The sequence below is a fragment of the Panthera leo genome, chromosome A1 (assembly GCF_018350215.1).
Source record: "Panthera leo isolate Ple1 chromosome A1, P.leo_Ple1_pat1.1, whole genome shotgun sequence".
Classification (NCBI taxonomy): domain Eukaryota; kingdom Metazoa; phylum Chordata; class Mammalia; order Carnivora; family Felidae; genus Panthera; species Panthera leo.
Window position 1 is genome coordinate 192,286,172 of NC_056679.1, and position 17,820 is coordinate 192,303,991.

Here is a 17,820-nt window from a genome sequence, read left to right on the forward strand (position 1 = left end):
CTTGGGTATGGAGGGGTCTGTGTGCAAGGCACTAGGGAAGCAGTGGTGAACAAGACCGTCTCTATGCTCTCAGGGTTCAATTTATACAAGGGCTTTAATGTGAAACTCCACATGTGACTGCTTGATCTTGACTGCCTGGGATGCTGTATCGAGGATCCTCAGGTAGTAAATGGGCTCAAGAAAAGCCTAGGATCAATTAGCAAGTCTCCCAGGAATGTCATTTGGTAATGACTAAGAAAATGCTCTTCTTCTCAACAACTATATATGACACACACTATGTACCGTGGATATAGAAAGTAGGTAAGATTACCAAGGACCCAGCCCATGAAACTAGTAGCTGACGTTTAGAGCTGACATGGGTGTGGTGGGCTCAACATGCTTTCCGTCCAAAAGCCAATGGATCCTCACGTCCGAAAAGATCTGCAACCCTTAGGCGTGGGCTCTTCTAGAGGAATTAAGACAAGCCCCAGGAAGAACAAAAAGCAGAAACACAAGTGAGAATTAAGGAATGGGTGCCTCTGTGGAAAGAACACTGGGCTGGGAGTCAGGAAAACTGCCTACTTCACCCCCAGCAGCAGGGTGGTGCAATGGTTAAGAGCCTAGGCTCCAGGGGCACCTGGCTGGTTCAGTGGGTCCCACTCTTGATTCGGCTTAGGTCATGACCTCACTGTTTGTGGGACTGAGCACTGATCAGGCTCTGTGCTGACAACGCAGAGCCTGCTTGGGATTCTCGCTCTCCACCCCTCCTCTGGTCGTGCCCGCTCACTCTCAAAATAAATAAATAAACTTAAAAAAAAAAAAAAAAAAAAAAAAAAGAGCCTGGACTCCAACAGCTCTTCTACCTTGGTGATTCTGGGTTTCTGTAAATGGGAATAGTTTCTAACCTAATGGGACTGTGAGGACTGAATGAGTTGATATTTGTTAAGTGCTTGGAAACGTGCCTAGCACATGGTAAGCATTCAATATTTGTTTGTTAGCTATTATCCTGGAAGTTTAGAGGTATCTCTGTGTATCCGAGCAGGCTTCATCACTGGTTTGTCTCACAAAACGGGCCTGTACAACTTTAATTTTTTATTTTTCATAAAGGAATTCTCCCCATGAATTCAATAAAATTCACTGCAGAGGATTTTTTTAAAAGGCCACCGACAAATTTTTCTACCCCACCCCAAGCTCAGTTTCTGAGGTGAGCTTCCTATTAGGTACCTAGTTCTGGAAGTTTGCTCAGTGCCCCTGCCCCCACCCTTCCCAGAACCACGCTTTATGCTCTAGCTTAAAGAGCTCATCAGTAAAGCAGAGTAGAAGGGTGGGCCTGTTTTCAGGAAATTTAGAGCATTTCTGGGCAACACCTCCTCCATTTGGGCACGCCTTCCTGGCCTTCTGAGGGCTCAGGGTGTGTCATCCGCTGGCCCATGTGGGGGAGGGAAGCCAACTGGAGGCTGGTCAGCTGGAGCCCCAGGAGCCCCAGCATGTGCTTGTCAGCCCTAGAGGCTGGTGCTGCCAGACCTCATCCTTTCCTCATCCACACTCTTGCAGCACTGACAGTGCAAAGGGCTCCTGTTTCTCCTTCCCTGAAAAGAACAAGGCAGAATGAAAAAAGACCCAGCACGGGCATCATGATTCCCTTAGTGCCAAGTGGGAGACTCTGGCCAAGACACAGCCTCAGTTTTCTATAAAAGGAGAAGCCAGATGGCTTCCAGAGCCCCTTTGGATTCTGGCCTTCCTCAAGTCTACAATCTCCAAAGAGCTGCTACCTCAGAGGGGCAATGGCAGTGATGATGCAAATCAGGGGGTGGGATAGAGAAGGCCTGGAATGGCAGAGAACATTCCAGAGAACTCCCAAGCCTAGCTGCAGCCAATGGGGAACTTCAGCAGCCTCTCCACTCCCAGCCAGCAGTCCAGCATTCCCAGGCTGCCACTGCCCGCACACTCCTTTCCCCATGCCTGGCCAGAGGGCCTCCGGCTCCATGGACAAACTGCTGTGCTCATAGCTCCTGGAAAGATTGACAAGAGTCCCACATCTTTAAGAGGGGGCCAACAACCACCCACCTCAAGGGCACTTGTGAAATATGAATAAAGAAGTGTTTACACGTAAAGTCTTCTAAAGTCTTAAGGGCTATCCCAAATGCAGTACCAGTCCTTTCAATCCAAGGAATTGATGAAGAAGACTAGACCCTAGGATAAATAAATGGATGGTGGCTCAGAAACCTCAGCTTTGGTAGCTGCCATCTTGGACAGTATCCTACTGTCCTCAGGCAATAGAGCTCCCAAAGGAGTACAAACGAAGCCATCTCCTTGTTCCCTGGAGCAGGCCCCTCCCAGCCTGTGGAGATTTGGCTCAGTGCTCCTGGGTGTCACAATAAAAGGGGAGAAGCCCAGCCTCCCTGGATCCTCAAAACCTTAATCATCGGGGCGGGGGGGGGGGGGCACCTGGGTGGCTCAGTTGGTTGAGTGTTTGACTCTTGATTTCGGTTCAGGTCATGATCTCAGGGGTTCATGAGTTCAAGCCCCGCATTAGACTCTGTGCGGACAGTGAGGAGGCTGCTTGGGATTCTGCCTCTCCAGCGCACATGCTCTCAAAATAAATAAATAAATAAACTAAAACAAAACGAAAAACCTTCAGCATCAGCAATCCAGTCCCCTTTACCTGAGGGCTAATCCAAGGTCTGTTTCTCATCCCCAGCCCTCCTACAAAGGGAAAGGGGGTGGCCAGTGGCATGTAAGTGATACACTTAGAAGGGAGCCCCATTTTACAGTCTGAAAAACTAAAGCACAATTGTGTGTGTGTGTGTGTGTGTGGTGGGGGCGGGGTGGGGAATGAAACCAGGCTCCTAAACATCTCAGACCTGCCAAGGAATGAGGTTCCTGCCACCCAAGTGGTCTGGTGTGAAGCAGGTACATCCTTGCAATAGCATCACGGGGGCAGGGTGATTTGACAAACTAATCAATTATTTACAGATGTCTAAGTCCCGACCTCATCCAGGTCAAACCATATCCCTCTCTGCACCTACTGTGGCCTAGCTCCTCTTTTCTCCACTGCTGACCAGCCTCCACTGGGGATGTACTGTGGGCTTGGGAGCACCCCAGAACAAACCCAAGTGAAAGTCTCTGCCCACCCCACACAGGTTTTCTTTTCTTTTCGTAATCTGGCTGGTTGCAAACCCAAGCAGTAAGCTGTTGGAGGGCAGAGGAGTGTGGTGGAAAGAGCACTGACCTGGGCATCAGTGTGCTTGTGTCTGAAACACTGCATCCCTGCATGACCGCCTCAGTCAGTAGCTTCCCCGATGTGGGCCTGCTTTCGTCAGCAAAGTGCGTGGTGTGTGCAGACATATGCACGTGGTACGTGTGATTTCTGGACTGGGCTCAGTGCTCTCAGATCAACTCCAGGTGCCTGCAGGGGGCAGCGAAGGAGTGGAGGCTTCAGAGGCGGAAGAGCTGGGGTGTGTGTGCCTGCCAGCTCCTCAACCTCCATCATCCGTAAAATGTTCTTTTATTATCAAGGGCTGCTTTGAGGATTATAAGCAGTTAAGTGCCCTTGAAAGCCTATGTTTCTAAGTGGGGTGGGAGGGAGAATCCAGCTCATGAGATAGTATGATCCCATTGTATACATATATATATGTGTGTATATATATATATATATATAAAATATATATATATATCATACATATACGTATCACTCCATCAAAATATAGAAACGTGCTTTCCAATACAACAGTCGCTAGCCACATGTGGATACTAGCACTTGTTATGTGACTAGTCCAAATTGAAAAGTGCTTTGCGTGTAAAAGACCCACCAGATTTCAAAGACTTAGTACAAAGAATATGAAATAGTTCACTAATAATTTTTATGTTCATTGTATGTTGAAATGATAATCTCTTATTTTGGGTTATATCATTTAAATTGTCACCTGTCTTTACTTTTCTAGAAATAGGACTACTAAAAAATTTAAAATTATATATACAGCTTGCGTTGTATTTCTATTAGGCAACACTGGTCTTAAAGGATGTGGTTGCTTAGTAGTGTTTATGGTGGCTCGTGGACATTTTTCAACAATGAATTGGTGTTGCCTGAATAAGCTAAAAAGATTTTCCCTTTGAAAGAAGTTAAAAGGCCCAACACATAATAGCAGTTCCCATCCCCTTTGGGAAGAGCCAGGGAGCCACCCGGTGCCAGTAGAGGGCCGCCTCCCACCCCCCAACGGGCCCAGAGGCCATGCCTGAGAAACCACAAGGTCAGCAGGGCCCTTTCCAGCAGGCTGCACGTGGCCTGACAGAGCTGAAGAGGAACCTCTCTGGGGGAAGAGGGGCCAGGGCTCCTCTGCAAGATCTGAAGTTCCAGGGCCTGGCTCACACCCACTAAAGGTGGCCAGGGAGCAGAACTGGGAACTCCAGGCTGGGCCACTAGAGTCCCGAAGAGATTCTTGCTACCTGAAGATTTGTGTGGTCCTCCCTCTCCCAGAAACAGTTTTCCAGGTGAAGTATGTATACTTCTGTGGTCTGGAAGAACGCAAAGTCAGATGCTAAGTACTGCAGAACTGTGGAGTCAGTCTGCCATGGGCTGGAATCCTAGCTATGTATAAAACACTGCATGGCCTTAAGCAAATTACTGAACCTCTCTGAACTCTTCTGTTTTCTCATCTGTAAAACGAGGATTATAACTCCAGATCCCACAGCACTGTGGAAATGAACCTAGACAATGAATGAGATGGTGTGGTGGCTCACAAGTTTGATAATCATGTCAGGAGTGGAGGGTCTGGGGCAGTCTGGCCTGGCTCCCTGGCCCATCTGTCCTCAAGGCAAGCTACTTAATGAGGCAGATTCTAGGACATCTGGCTAAGCCCAGGGACATGATAAAGGCACATCAGTGATAGATGAGCAAAGCATTCATAACCACAGGACCCAATCCCTTTTTACAAGTCAAGAAATGAAGGTCCAGCCAGGAGAAACAAGAGAGCAGGGCTGAAAACAGAACTTGGACCCACAGACTTTGCTCTGACCCCACCCTGAAGATCTTACCTGAAACAAGAAAGCCACTGCAGTTTCTGACAAGAAGTCGGAACAGAAAACCGTGACACTGAGAGCTCGTGTCGGGCTTGTTCCCCATCCCCAGGCCCTGCCACCCCTGCCCCAGAGCTCCTGATGGTGCCCCCATGCCATTCCCCCACACTCTCACTCCACCTCCACCCTGGGGCATGGAGCCTGAGACAGGCGTGGGGGTGGGTGGGGTGGGGAGCCGCCAAGCGTGGCAACACCAACACCCCTCCCGGCCCTGCGGCCCTGCAGCCCAGAGACCCAGAACCAGGGGAATGACCTCTGCCTGCCTCAGGCCATCCTCTTCTTATTAACGGGCACAATACAACAATAATTTGCTTTTGGACAGACGAGAGGAAGTAAGAAACAGCAATCAGAAAACTTCCTCTTTAAAGTAGGCTAAGCTCAAAGGAAAACAGTAAAGTAAAAAAAAAAAAAAATCAGGCCCGGTCACCATGCCATCCTCCATGCCTTTCCACCTCTTCCCTGGACTTCTGTAGAAGTCTCCAAGCAGTCTCCCAGCTTCCGATCTGGCCTCTCCCTGCCCACGCACCCCCCCCCCCCCATCAGTCCATTCTGCATAAAACAAAGTAACCCTCAGGCAGAAATTGTATCATGCTACCCCTCTCAATGCTTTCAGAACAGGATCCAAACTCCCTAAGCTGGCCTCCCAAGGCCTCTTGCTTCTGAGTTTTTGAGCCTCTCACCTGTCATCCACACAGGCCTCTTGGTCCTTTCCTTGGAGAACTCTGAACTCATTACCACCTAGTACTTGGCTGTTCCTCCAGGCAAGAATACCCACACCATGCTATCAATCCCATCTTGGCTCACTCACCCTTACAGGCATTCCCTGATGCGGAGTTTGAAGCTGTCCTCAGTCGCACATCCCCAACACTTCTCTAGCACACTGCCTTACTCTGTTTCTTTCACGGCCCTTACCGCTACCAGAAGCTGCCATGTAGTATTAAAGATGGCTGCAAACTGACACTCCTCCCACTGAAAGGCCAGGCCCATGACTCCTCTTCATTCCCAGCAGGATCCGTAACCTGTATCATCACGCCACGGTAAAAGTGACGTTGTGCTAGTTAGTGCTCAGGTCTGGGACCTCAGAATACTGACATCTACTTCCTGTCTCTTGGAAAGCTCTGTCTGGGAGCATAAGCCACTGCACAGTAAGTCATACTGCTCTGAAACCAGCACATTGGAGAGGGCACCTGAGAGCCCTCCACTTCCAGCTAAACTCAGACTTCCAGCCATCCCTGCCTCGGTACCAAAAATGCTAGTGAAGCTTGGTGGGCCCTCCAGACCAGGACAGACACTACTCTAACACTGCCATACAGAAAAGAACCACCTGGTTCAGCCCTATCCTAATCCCAACCTACACACGAATCGAGGAACAAAATGGTTGTTTTTTTATGTTACCAAGTTTGGGGTGACTGGGTAGGCAGCAATAGATAGCAAGAACCACCCCGTTGGTTTACTATGTCTCCCCACTAGAATGTAAATTATGAAGGCAGCTCCCTTCTGTCTTGTTCCCATCAGTATTGTCCTGGTCTAATACTCAGTAGGTTACTCAAATAAATGTGTTGAATGATTTTCACTTTGGTGGTAGCCAACTTAGTTCCTTTCACACAAAAGAAGGTTAGGCTCAAGCCCTAGTGTTTTTCTTGACTGGCCTGATGATTCTGAATACTCAGTCTCTTGAGATGGGCCAGCTTCCTTTCCACTGAGCCAGTTAATACTTTGACCCCAGCCTCCACCAGACTTTGGTTCTAAATCTCAGGGCCAGAGCAGGGGCTCTCAGTAACAACCCGGTGTAACCAGGTACGAGATGGCGAATCTTCTCAAGAACACTTCTGTCACCAGATGTGCCACTACTGTGTTTTTTTGGTATGTATTTTTTAAAGTTTATTCATTTATTTTGAGAGAGAGAGAGAGTGAGAGAGCGCATGAGCAGGATGGGGGCAGAGAGAGAGGGAGAGAGAGAGAATCCCAAGCAGGCTCCACACACCAACAGTGCAGAGCCCGATGTGGGGTTCGAACTCACAAACCATGAGATCATGACCTGAGCTGAAGTCGGATGCTTAACTGAGACACCAAGGCACCACCACTGTTTACACACTACTATGAATACTCACAACCTTCTGGGGCAGCTCATCTTAGCCCAGCATTTTCCAGAAGCCTAAGGCAGAATGCCTCATGTCTAGGCAGAAAAATCCCACAGCCCTGGCCAAGCTCTCAGGATTAACACTAAAGCCGGTCCAATCAGGTGAGGGAAAGCAATTCCCTTTAGAGGAAATCTTTCTCAACACATTGTAGTCTTCATCTCCAAATTGATATAAAGAACTTAACCCTAGCAGGAAAGGACCTTGAAAGGTCTTCAGGCTTAACCACTTTCATTTACAGAAGAGGAAAAGGAAGTCCAAAGAGGTTCATCAGTAGGTTGCCCTAAGTGTTTTAGCAAGTAAGTGAGCCAAACAGCTGGGACTAAGAAGGCTGGTCTCCAGTTTCCTGCCCAGAGTTCTCTATTCTACCCCTACTACAGCGCTCACACCGAAAATGGTATGAGAAGCAGGCCTGCCTTGGTGAAGACTCTCTCCAGTGTCTCTGCCCCCAGCGAGAATTCAATGCACCAATGACACACCAATGATTCGAAGCCAGGATCTTTTTCCTTTTCCATCTGATACCTAGTAACATCTGCCTTAGCCGCTCCCACACCTACACAGTGTTTGAGCTGGAAGAGACCTTAGAGACTGAGATTAGATTCCATATCTATTTTACAGATGGAGGAAAGTGAAGGCTCAATGGGACCTAACATAAGCCAGTTTCCCCATCCCTTAGCCCTCAGACAGCTTTCTATCACTGCTCTGGAACGTCAGGACACAATACCCAGTGGTGTCCTGGGTACAGAGTCCCCCTCTAGGGCCTCCAAATTCTGCCCTAGGCCTTAAAGTCTTCTCTACCTTCTCCTCTCAAACTCTTCTCCCATAAGGATGTTCTTCAATTTGCGGGCTGGACAGACTACTATTCTCCCTACTTTGTATGATGAAACATACAAAGTCCGGGCCCACAGGCTACATGCTGGTGTCCTTGTCTAAAGTGGAGTAGGTACTGCCACTGGACAGCAGTCATAAAGGAACAAAGGTTCAGTGTGGCTAGATCTTCTCATTTATTTCTATAACAGCTTATTTTTTTTAAGTTTTTTTATTTATTGGGTGGGGGTGGGGGGTGGGGGGAGAGGAGATGCAGGCTTCCCCGTGCACCAGCAGGGTAGGGGTGAAGAGAGGATCCCAAACAGGCTCTGCACTGTCAGCGCAGAGCACAGAGCCTGATTCGGGGCTTGACCTCACAAACTGTGAGATCATGACCTGAGCCAAAACCAACTGAGCCACCCAGGTGTCCCATAACAGCTTTACTGATGTAATTCACATGCCATGTTATTCATCTATCTAAAGTACAAACAAAATTCAATAGGTTTTCTTTGTTTCTTTGCATGTGGAGTCTACTCTCTTAAAGAGAAGCTCCAAATTTCTAGGTTTCCAGATATATTTTCTTGATTTTAAAATATAGGTGATTAAACTTTTTAAAACACAAGACCGATCAAAACCTGTCAGTAGGCTGGATTGGGCCTGAGGACATAAGGTGAGGAATGCCCATTGGTGACTTCTGCCTTTCAGGATGTAAGTCCCAAAATGACAGCCCCTGAATTGTCTACCCATGGATTTCAGGGCCTGACACCTATAAGTACTCAAAAACTTCTGAATGAACAATTCTGGGCAAGTACTCTGCAAATTTGCAGCTGCAGAGAGAGCCCTACAGCACATTACCATCCAACCTGTTTAAATATTATCACCACATCAAGAAACTCAGTACCTCCTATGGCAGCTGATTCCACATGGTGGCACTGCTGCTGGAAGTTATTACTTGACCCTCTACCTCCCACCTGCCATCAGAGCTCTACCCATAGGGCCACAGGAAGTAGGTCTATTCAAATGCTGTATTTCAGAACCGCCAGCATTCCCACCCACCCCAAGCTTTGATTCTTTGGGAAAAATAATCCTAGCTCCTTCAACCATTCCCTCCTCACAGAAAGGTGCATGCATCCCAGTGAGCTGCCTCCTCTGTGTGTTCCTGATTTCCTGTCTCCCTCCCACATTCCCTAGCAGCAGCATCCGGCTTCCCACACCCAACTCTGTTCTCACCGCGTCCAAACTCTACCCCTACACTCAGCTCCACTTCGGAGAAAACCTAAGCCAGGCTATTCCACGCACATAATTGGTATCTCTTCCTCATGCTGCTGTTAATACATATACAGACAGAGAACAGGAAAAGCAGAGGCCTCCACTCCCCCATTCACCCCTAAAGCTGGAGAAAGCCATCAAAGACAGAGTAGGGGGCGGGATTTCACTGCAAACCACATGAGTCCATTTCTTTGACATTCTACTGCTAGTGCATTCCTAAGCACAACTGTGGGCTTCTTGCTACAGGATTATAACCCCCACGGACTCCTTGATCCCCCTCTACCAGAGTTGCCTGACACCCCAAGACAGGGTCTGAAGAGCTGGCTCTAAGAAATAGCATGGGCTGCCTTCCCATGTATGCTCAGGACCCAACAGAAGGGATCAAGGGGCAAAGGATCCAGGAAGACAGAGAAAGGCTGGCTTTGGCACCTGACTTCTGTTTCCAGAAGACAACTTAGGTCAAAACCAAGTCCTCAACACTCTCAGAACTATCACTTCTTATTATCTGCCAGGCTCCGGCTAAGCTCTCATGTTCACCTACCCCATTTTCAGCAAAGACTCCAGCACATGAGGACTCCAGATATAACGCCATTGACTGAAGCCTAAAAGTTACCAACCTGTCTAAGGACACCCAGTTGCTAAGCGGCTGGGGCTAACACTAACTGTGCCTGACAGACTCCCAAGGCTCCATTCAACCACCCCATTCTACTTCTTCCTCCAGAGGTGGAGTGAAAACTGAACCAGAGTGGGAGCCAAGAGGCTTGGGTTCAAGTCTCTGCCTTTCTCTGAACTGTGATTTTGAGCAACTCCTACTTCCTTTCTAGGCCTGAGGTATACAGCCTGTAAACGAAGGGTTTAGATTCAATGACTTCTGGGGTCCCTTCCAGCTCTACATACTCCTTCCTCTCACAAAAAAAGGAAAGGAAATCCCAGCCCCTGAGAGCACAGCAATGGGGTCAGAGTTGACAACTGGACACTGGGCTGGGCGAGCATCCTCAGGGACTCACTACAGCAGCCTATCTGTGGGCAAATGCAGACCCACTACTCCCAGCACAAGTCTAAAAACAGCTGAATTAAGCTGAAGGGAGGTGCCTCTAAAGGAAAGAAACTTTGTGCATGTGGCTATCTGTGGAAAAGCCTGCAGAGCGGCTGACAGCAGGCGGCCTAAGCCTAGGAAGTCCTGCGGCACGGGCGCCTCCCCTGGTGGAGATGGGAGTTGCCACGCCACCTGCAAGCCTGTCCCCTGCCACTACTTCCGGCGCTTCCTCCTCTTTCTGCTTCTCCTGCTGCATCAGTGTCAAGCGGGCTGGTGGCTCTAAGCTCAAGCATGAGCTCAGCTTAGGCCAGTATATCAGAAACTGTGCTTCTTCCGACAACTGAGATGCATTCCAGTAGTGCGGCCTTCTGAAAGGTCAGAGAAATCCCATAAACTGGAGCTGCTTGCTCCCTACGCCTAAAGGATGACAGCTGATAATTGCCCAACAGTTAAGGAACGACTTGGGAATCTGCTCCCTTTTGTAATCTGGGAACCTTGCCCCAAAGGATCAGGCAGGAAACCCCAAACCATCTATTCTTAAGAGGTTCTCATGTGGCCAGAGTAATCTTTCAAAAAAAAAATCTGACCATGCCACTCTCTCATTTAAAATCTTTGATGACTTTCCAGGGCGCCTGGGTGGCTCAGTCGGTTGAGGATCAGACTTTGTCTCAGGTCATGATCTCACAGCTGTGTTCGAGTCCCATGTCAGGCTCTGTGCCGACAGCTCAGAGCCTGGAGCCTGCTTGGGACTCTGTGTCTCTGTCTCTCTCTGCCCCTCTCCTGCTTGTGCATGCTCTCTCAAAAATAAACAAACAGTAAAAAAATAAAAATAAACTGTTCTCTGGTTCCTATAAAAAATAAAATAAAAATTTAATGGCTTTCCACTGCCTTCCAGTTAAAATCACAATTTATCTAAATCATCTACAGTACAGCCACAGGGAATTTACTCAATTCACTGAACCCCAGGGCCTTTGCTCCACCAGGAATGAGCTTTCTTTCTAGTCTTTTTCTCAAATAACTCCTATCTATCCTTCCCATTTCAAGCGATTTAGCCACTGCTTCCTCCAGAAAGAATTCTCTGACCTTGATTGACTTGGGTGCCCCTGCTACACTCCCAGAGAATCTCACCACCTTCTTACACAGCACCTTCCATACTGGATTGTGAGTGCATGTGCTTCTCTCCCAGCACAGATTTGTTATTCACCACGGCATCTTCTCTGCCAAACTCAAAATGTGCTGTGAGGCTGTCAAAGTAAGAGATTCATCCATTCATTCACTAATTAAATGTTCCCTGAGCTGCCTACTATGTGCCAGTCATGTTGTAGACGCAGGGATAAGCAGTAGCCAAATATCCAAGTCCCTGACTCAATGGTGATTAAGGGTTTAAAAAGAAAAACGAAGCAGGGTAGGAAGGATGGGGATACAGAGTACGGGATGGAGGCCTGCTGTTTTATACAGGGTGGTCTGGGAAGGCCTCTCCATCACAGTGTTACTTGAACAGGAACCTGAAAAGAGTGACGGTGGGAGCCATGTGGCTGAGGAAAGAGCATTCCAGAACTAAAGCCCTAAAGCAGAGTGTACACAACCTACTCTAGGAAAAGCAAGGTGCAATGCTATTGGAAGGGAAAAGTGGCAAAAGATAAGGTTAGAGCACTGGGGCGGGGCGGGGGGGGGGGGGGGGGATGGGTGGTGTGGGAAGCCACATCAAATGGAGTCTGAGAGGATACATTCAAAGGACTTGGAATTTTATTCCACGATGAGAAGCCATGAGAGGATCCTGAGCAAGAGTGACAGGAGACCAGGTAGGAGACCACTGCAGCAATCTAGGTGAGAAGCAATGTCGTATGGATCAGGCTCGCAAAAAAAGAGATGGTAAGAAGTGTTTAGCTATGGATCCAGTTTCTAGGAGCCAAAAGGATGTACTGGTAAATTAAACAGGTGGCAAGGATGACCCCAAGACTCTCAATCCTAGCAATTAGGAGGACAGTTCCTTACTAACTTCTGAATCTCACTTTCCTCATCTGTGAAGCTGGGATAAAAAGATAACCTGTTTGGCAGATGACATGGGCTAGAACATGTCAGATACCCAGTAAGTGGGGACTATGGTATCACTATTAACGATCTTGTGATCACCAGGAGCTTAACTAAGCTGGTGAAAAGGAGAGCAAAAACCATACAAAGCCCGGGTGGACCATTCATCCAGAAGGTTCCTGGCTATGGGGGGACTTCAGTTCCTCTGAGAGGGTTGCAACTTCATTTTCAAGTACAGAAGAGAAAAGCCTACCTTGAATTACTGGAATGCATGTCTGGAGGGTAAGGTGGTTACCACAAGTACGGAGGGTTATTACAAAGTGCCCTATAAACAGGACCTCTGATGGAGGGGCTCATCTGGGTTTACTAACAGTACCTCATACTGAGATGGAGAAGCCCCTCACTACATGTGACAGATTTAGATGGCTGGCTTTACAAAATTCATCAATAAAGACCCACGCTCCTCACACCTATACCTACAGCTTTGCCAGTCCAGAGGTACAGCCAACAGAAAGGTAACAAGTCAAGAACGTCCCTGGAATTCTCAGATAATCCCTCAGGGAGACACCCTAGGCTATCTGCCACAAGTCAGCCAAATGGCCCTGGTAACTTCTGCAAATAGTGTTGCTTGAAAATTAAGCTACCTCCTGATTATCCATACTCAGTTAGGAAAGTCACGAATAACTCCTCAGATGAGGTCACTGAAACCACTGTACACGTATCTGGCTTTGGAATGCATCTTCTGGAACATAAATCGCTTACACCTGTGTGGGACATTTTAACTAATGAACGAGGCTACCCCATACTTTTATTAATTTGATCCTCGAAACAACCTCAGTACAGAGATTAGTCCCATTCTGTGTGTAAGAAAAACAGAGGTTAGGCAAGCTAAGGTCACCAAGTGAGAGAAGACACAGGGACTCTGCCCCTGTTCAGATTTAAATCACCTCTCCCTCTGCTCCTTCACCTGGCTCTTTCCTATGCTTTCATTAGCCAGGTGTCAAAACTTACTTCCTTTCATGAACCCCCAGCAAGGTAAGGCCATCCTCTCTCCTGACCACTCTGTCAGGTAACTCTGGACTAGCCAGGGGTGTTTGTGAGCCCAGACTGAGGCACCTGTAAGCCCTCTTGAGGCCCCAGCACCCTAATTACCCACTTTGTGAGCTTGTCTTGGATTTTGCAAACAGGGGCACTCCCATCTGCCGAGCTCTCCATTTTAAAGAGGTTTTTGTGGTTTCAGGCCCGCTCCTCCTCCTCTCCCTGCCGGCCTCCCTTTGGGAGGGAGTGAGTGCTGAGTAACAGCTCTAAAATGCTTACTCTAGCCTAGGTCCCACAGCAGTCAGTGGGTGGGTCAGCCAAGAGACTCCACCCCTCAGGAGGTCTAGGGGTCAGACTGCAGAGACCAACCCTAGCCTGACCAGGGAAAGGTCTCCTTCCCCAGGCAGGCACTCACTGCCCAGAGAAGTATACAACTCAACTCCCCACCCCCTACCTTCCCTTCAGAGGGTCCTAACTGTGTGCTTTCTTTAGAAGAGAAAGAAATTTGAACTGCAGGAAAACAGCTTTAAACCCTCATTCATGGAGGCTAACCTAGCAGTTCTTAGCCAAGGGTGCACAATATAAACAGTTATGGAGCTCATCGCCCCTGACCAGTAATTCCTTAATGGTCATCTAAAGTGATCAGATTTCCTCAGTTGTCACCAAAGTATCTTCTTGAAACTGTTTCAAATCAGAATCCACACAATGCATCTGACTGATGTCTCAAGTCTTTTTGTCTGTTAACAGTTCCCTTTTTAAAAAATGTCATTTATTGGTTGTTTGTCCTGTAGAATCGCTCACGTTCAAAAATTAGATAACTGCTACCTCGTGGTCAATCTGTTCCTCTACGTCTACACATCTACGGTTTTATTGGGTTGGGTTCAGTTCTTTGGTGGGGGGAGATTTTCATAAGCAGTGCTGTGTGCTTCCTAATAGGGTACTACAAGGCACATAACATCTGCTTGCTCCGCAATGTCTGATATGCACCCCAAGTGATCCACCGAGGTTAGTGAAGCCAAAAGAGTCTAGCCCTCTCAGGACTTGGATTCAAAACTGGAGTTCTTAACCACCACGACAGACATACACGTACACATACAAAAAGCTCTCTTTTGGTTTCTTTCTTTCATGCGAAACAATTTCTTGAAAGAAAGTTTTTATGATACTAAAAATACTGTGAAGACATTTAGACCTCATCAGATTCCCTCATTTTTAGATGAAGAAACAGAGACAGAGAAAGCATGGGGGTGGCTGGTATCCACAAGGCTGGTCACCAGCAGAATCAGAAGTGGAACAAGCATGCTTAATAATGGTCATCACTTATTATAAAAAGTTTTAAATAGCAGTTACTGGATAGGCAACACTTATTAGATGGTCTGTGCCTGGCATCATACTAAGGGCTTTATAAACGTTATCTTCCTTAATTCTCAAAACTCTTTGAAATAGTTAATTATCAATATTCTCATTTTGAGAATGAGAAAATAGTGGCTCAGAGAGTCTGAGTAATTCACCCAAGACTGCACAGCAAGTTAGAGGCAAAGCTCAATATATACAAATATCAAATCATGATGCTGCATACTGGAAACCAATATGTCCATTATACCTCAATTTAAAAAAAACAGCAGCAGCTGCAGCAAAACAGGTAAAGCTGGGACTCAAAATTGCAGACTGTATGATTCCAAGGCAGAGAGAGCTCGTGCTTCCTCCCAGTCCACTTCTCAAGGTGGGGAGGGAAGAGGCCAAGGTCTGGAGGAGCTCTGATGCTATGCTGAAAACTGATACTCCAGATCCACAGAGATGCCCCACCCTAGTGCAACTAGGAGGGATCTGGGAAAGGGCCTAAACCTAGGAAGAAAAGTAAAGAAAGAGAGTAGAGGTTTATTTGGGGCCAGCTCAGTGGGGTACAGAATCCCTGGGGTTGCCCTGGGTTAGCTGGGATCGTAAGTCTTCTTTATTTTGTGCCATCAGTTAGCTGCACTTCAAAGGAACACACACAAAAAAGTGACGCCCAGAAAATAAATACTCAAGGCTGAGACTCTGCCTAGGCTTTCCTTTACAGTCAAGAAAAAGACCACAGCACTGCTTAATTTTCTTATGACATGGAGATGAAGGTGCCACACAACCAACCCACTGATTCCCCCTGCTGGGGTGGGTAGAAGCTTGTGGTGATGACACGTTCAAGTCTCAACCCACTGCACATGCATTAGCCACAGCAAACTTTTAGTTCAGTTATAGCCTATCCCCACTGCCCTGAGAGTACACGGACGCTCTCCCAAAGGTAGCTTTTAACGAAAGGCAAATAAACAAATTAAAATTTATTTTTAAAACATGCATCATACCACATTCCAGAGCAAAAAGAGCCAATTCTTTGGGTCAGCAACCTTTAAGATTATCCATAATATGCCCTTTGTGTCTGCGGGTAAGCAAAACTCCATTTTAAGGAGATGGGTCCCATGTATTTCACAGACTAGTGACACAATACCAGAAAAGGAAAGTACTGCATTGTCCACTGCCCTTATCTTACAGGTGGAAAAAACGGAGACCCAGAAAAAGTCCTGGAAAACCCCATAGTCTCCCAGTCTCCCAGGCACTGGGCTACCACCACAGTGAATGATCACAACCCCAGGAAGCAAATAAATCATAATTTAATCCCTCTTATACAAATGGAGCTCAGACACATAATGGCTAAGCAACTTGCCAAGGAGGCACAACTACCAAGTGGTAGAGCTGACATTTGAGCCAATGCAGTTTTAACCCCAGAACCTTTGCTATGCATGTATCATTTCCCATCCTGCTTCTCTCATACTCAAAATTGAGTTGTGGCTAGAAGGAAAAAATTTTAAACGACTTCAAAATATTCTAGGGGAAGGAAATACAAAGAGCCAAAATGCAAATCCTGACTTGAAAACTACAAATGTAAGATGTGGAAGCTTAAACCAGAATAGAAAACAGCACAAGAAAGGGGGATATTGAAAAACATCTTTTATTACTAGTTACTGCATGTGTCCCTTAAAGAACTAAAACACTAGCATCTGAGCCAAAAGGAGGGCTAAAAATAGGCATTTGCAGCAAGCTTTGGAAGCTTTTAGCTTTGCTTATGAGGCACTCATTTCTGTAGACTCCCAAAAACATATGCATCACAGAACACACAATTTCCCAAGACCACACTGTGCACTGGTGTCACATTTAAACCTGTCCAAGCTGCAAATAAAATCAGGGCTGAAAAAATGGCCTTAGCAATCCATGTGGACTCTAAAGAAAGGGCCACCATCTAACCTTATCAGACAATTCAATCACAAAATTCTCCCTCAAAAAGCACCCAAGCCCTAACAACAGAGAAGCTACTGAATTAATTTAGAGTTAGTCTGTCAAAGACTAGTCCAAAGGTTCAAAAACGGATGAGTAGACAAAACACTTTCTTGCCTTATGATTCCAGAAAAACAAGAACAGAACAAAACTCCCAGACTCAGAATTTTGCTTTGGGCACTTAAAGCAAGTTGGCTTCTCCACTCCAAGGAAAGGCAAGATGCCAGCCAAGCTGTCTTCTTCCCACGATCAATAACTCCAGTGACGCACCCTATCAAGGGCCCCTGCACTTGCACAAAATGCCAGCTCAGGCACCCAATACCACCTGATGTCATGGGTGATTTAAAACCCACAAGGCAGGTTCACCATTAGCTAAGCAGCAGCAGCCAGGGTGAGTAGCCCCATTTAAACTTCTGAAGAGTGCTCTCTCCTGGGGATGATTATACCCCTTTGAGTTTAAAGAGGGGGGAAGGACCAAAGACTGTCTTAAAAGTTGCCTTCCCTCCCACTGTGGGTGGATCGGGAGGGATATGCAAGAAAATGGGAGGTTTCAGCACTGCCCTTTGCATAAGAGGGTTCTGGAAGGGAAAGGGGGGAAGGGGAGAGGGCAGAAGGAAGAGAACACAGTTTGAGGTACTATTAGTAAACCTCAAATGTCCCCTCCTCCAAATGAAGCAATCTTAAAAGAAATAAAATTGCAACATGACATTTTCAGAATTGGCTGTTCTGGTTTCCCTAGGACTAAGGGTGATTCTAATCCCTTGAATGTGAAGGCATTAATCTCCTTCTTCAACTTTCCCCATTTTGATGGTTTAAACCAGTCAGCTTCAACTAGCGACTACAGAAGAGGAACACTGAAAAAGCAGTAACGCTACGGCCACAGGCCGTCATTATACTACAAGCGGGTTTGGACACTGGTCCACTTCAACAGGACCCAAAACAGATCCGCTGTGCCTCTCTACGCGCCGGCAAAGGGAGGCGGTAGGGCGCGCCCCCCACCCAAGCCGACGATGAGTCTCGGCAAAGGGAGGCCCAGACGAGCCTCCAAATTCTGCACCGCCTCCCCGCCCCCCCTTCCCCACGCTGACACGGCTCCGCCGGGATCTCCCAAGGGGCCGGGTCCTTAGGACCGAAAATCCGAGC

At 47.3% G+C, this 17,820-nt stretch overlaps 1 protein-coding gene across 3 annotated transcripts in view; it reads right to left on the reverse strand.

Moving 5' to 3' along the window:
• Nucleotides 1-17,820, reverse strand: part of LARP1 (La ribonucleoprotein 1, translational regulator) — a 52,843-nt gene that overhangs the window by 33,191 nt on the left and 1,832 nt on the right. The gene's annotated exons all lie outside the window — the stretch shown is intronic.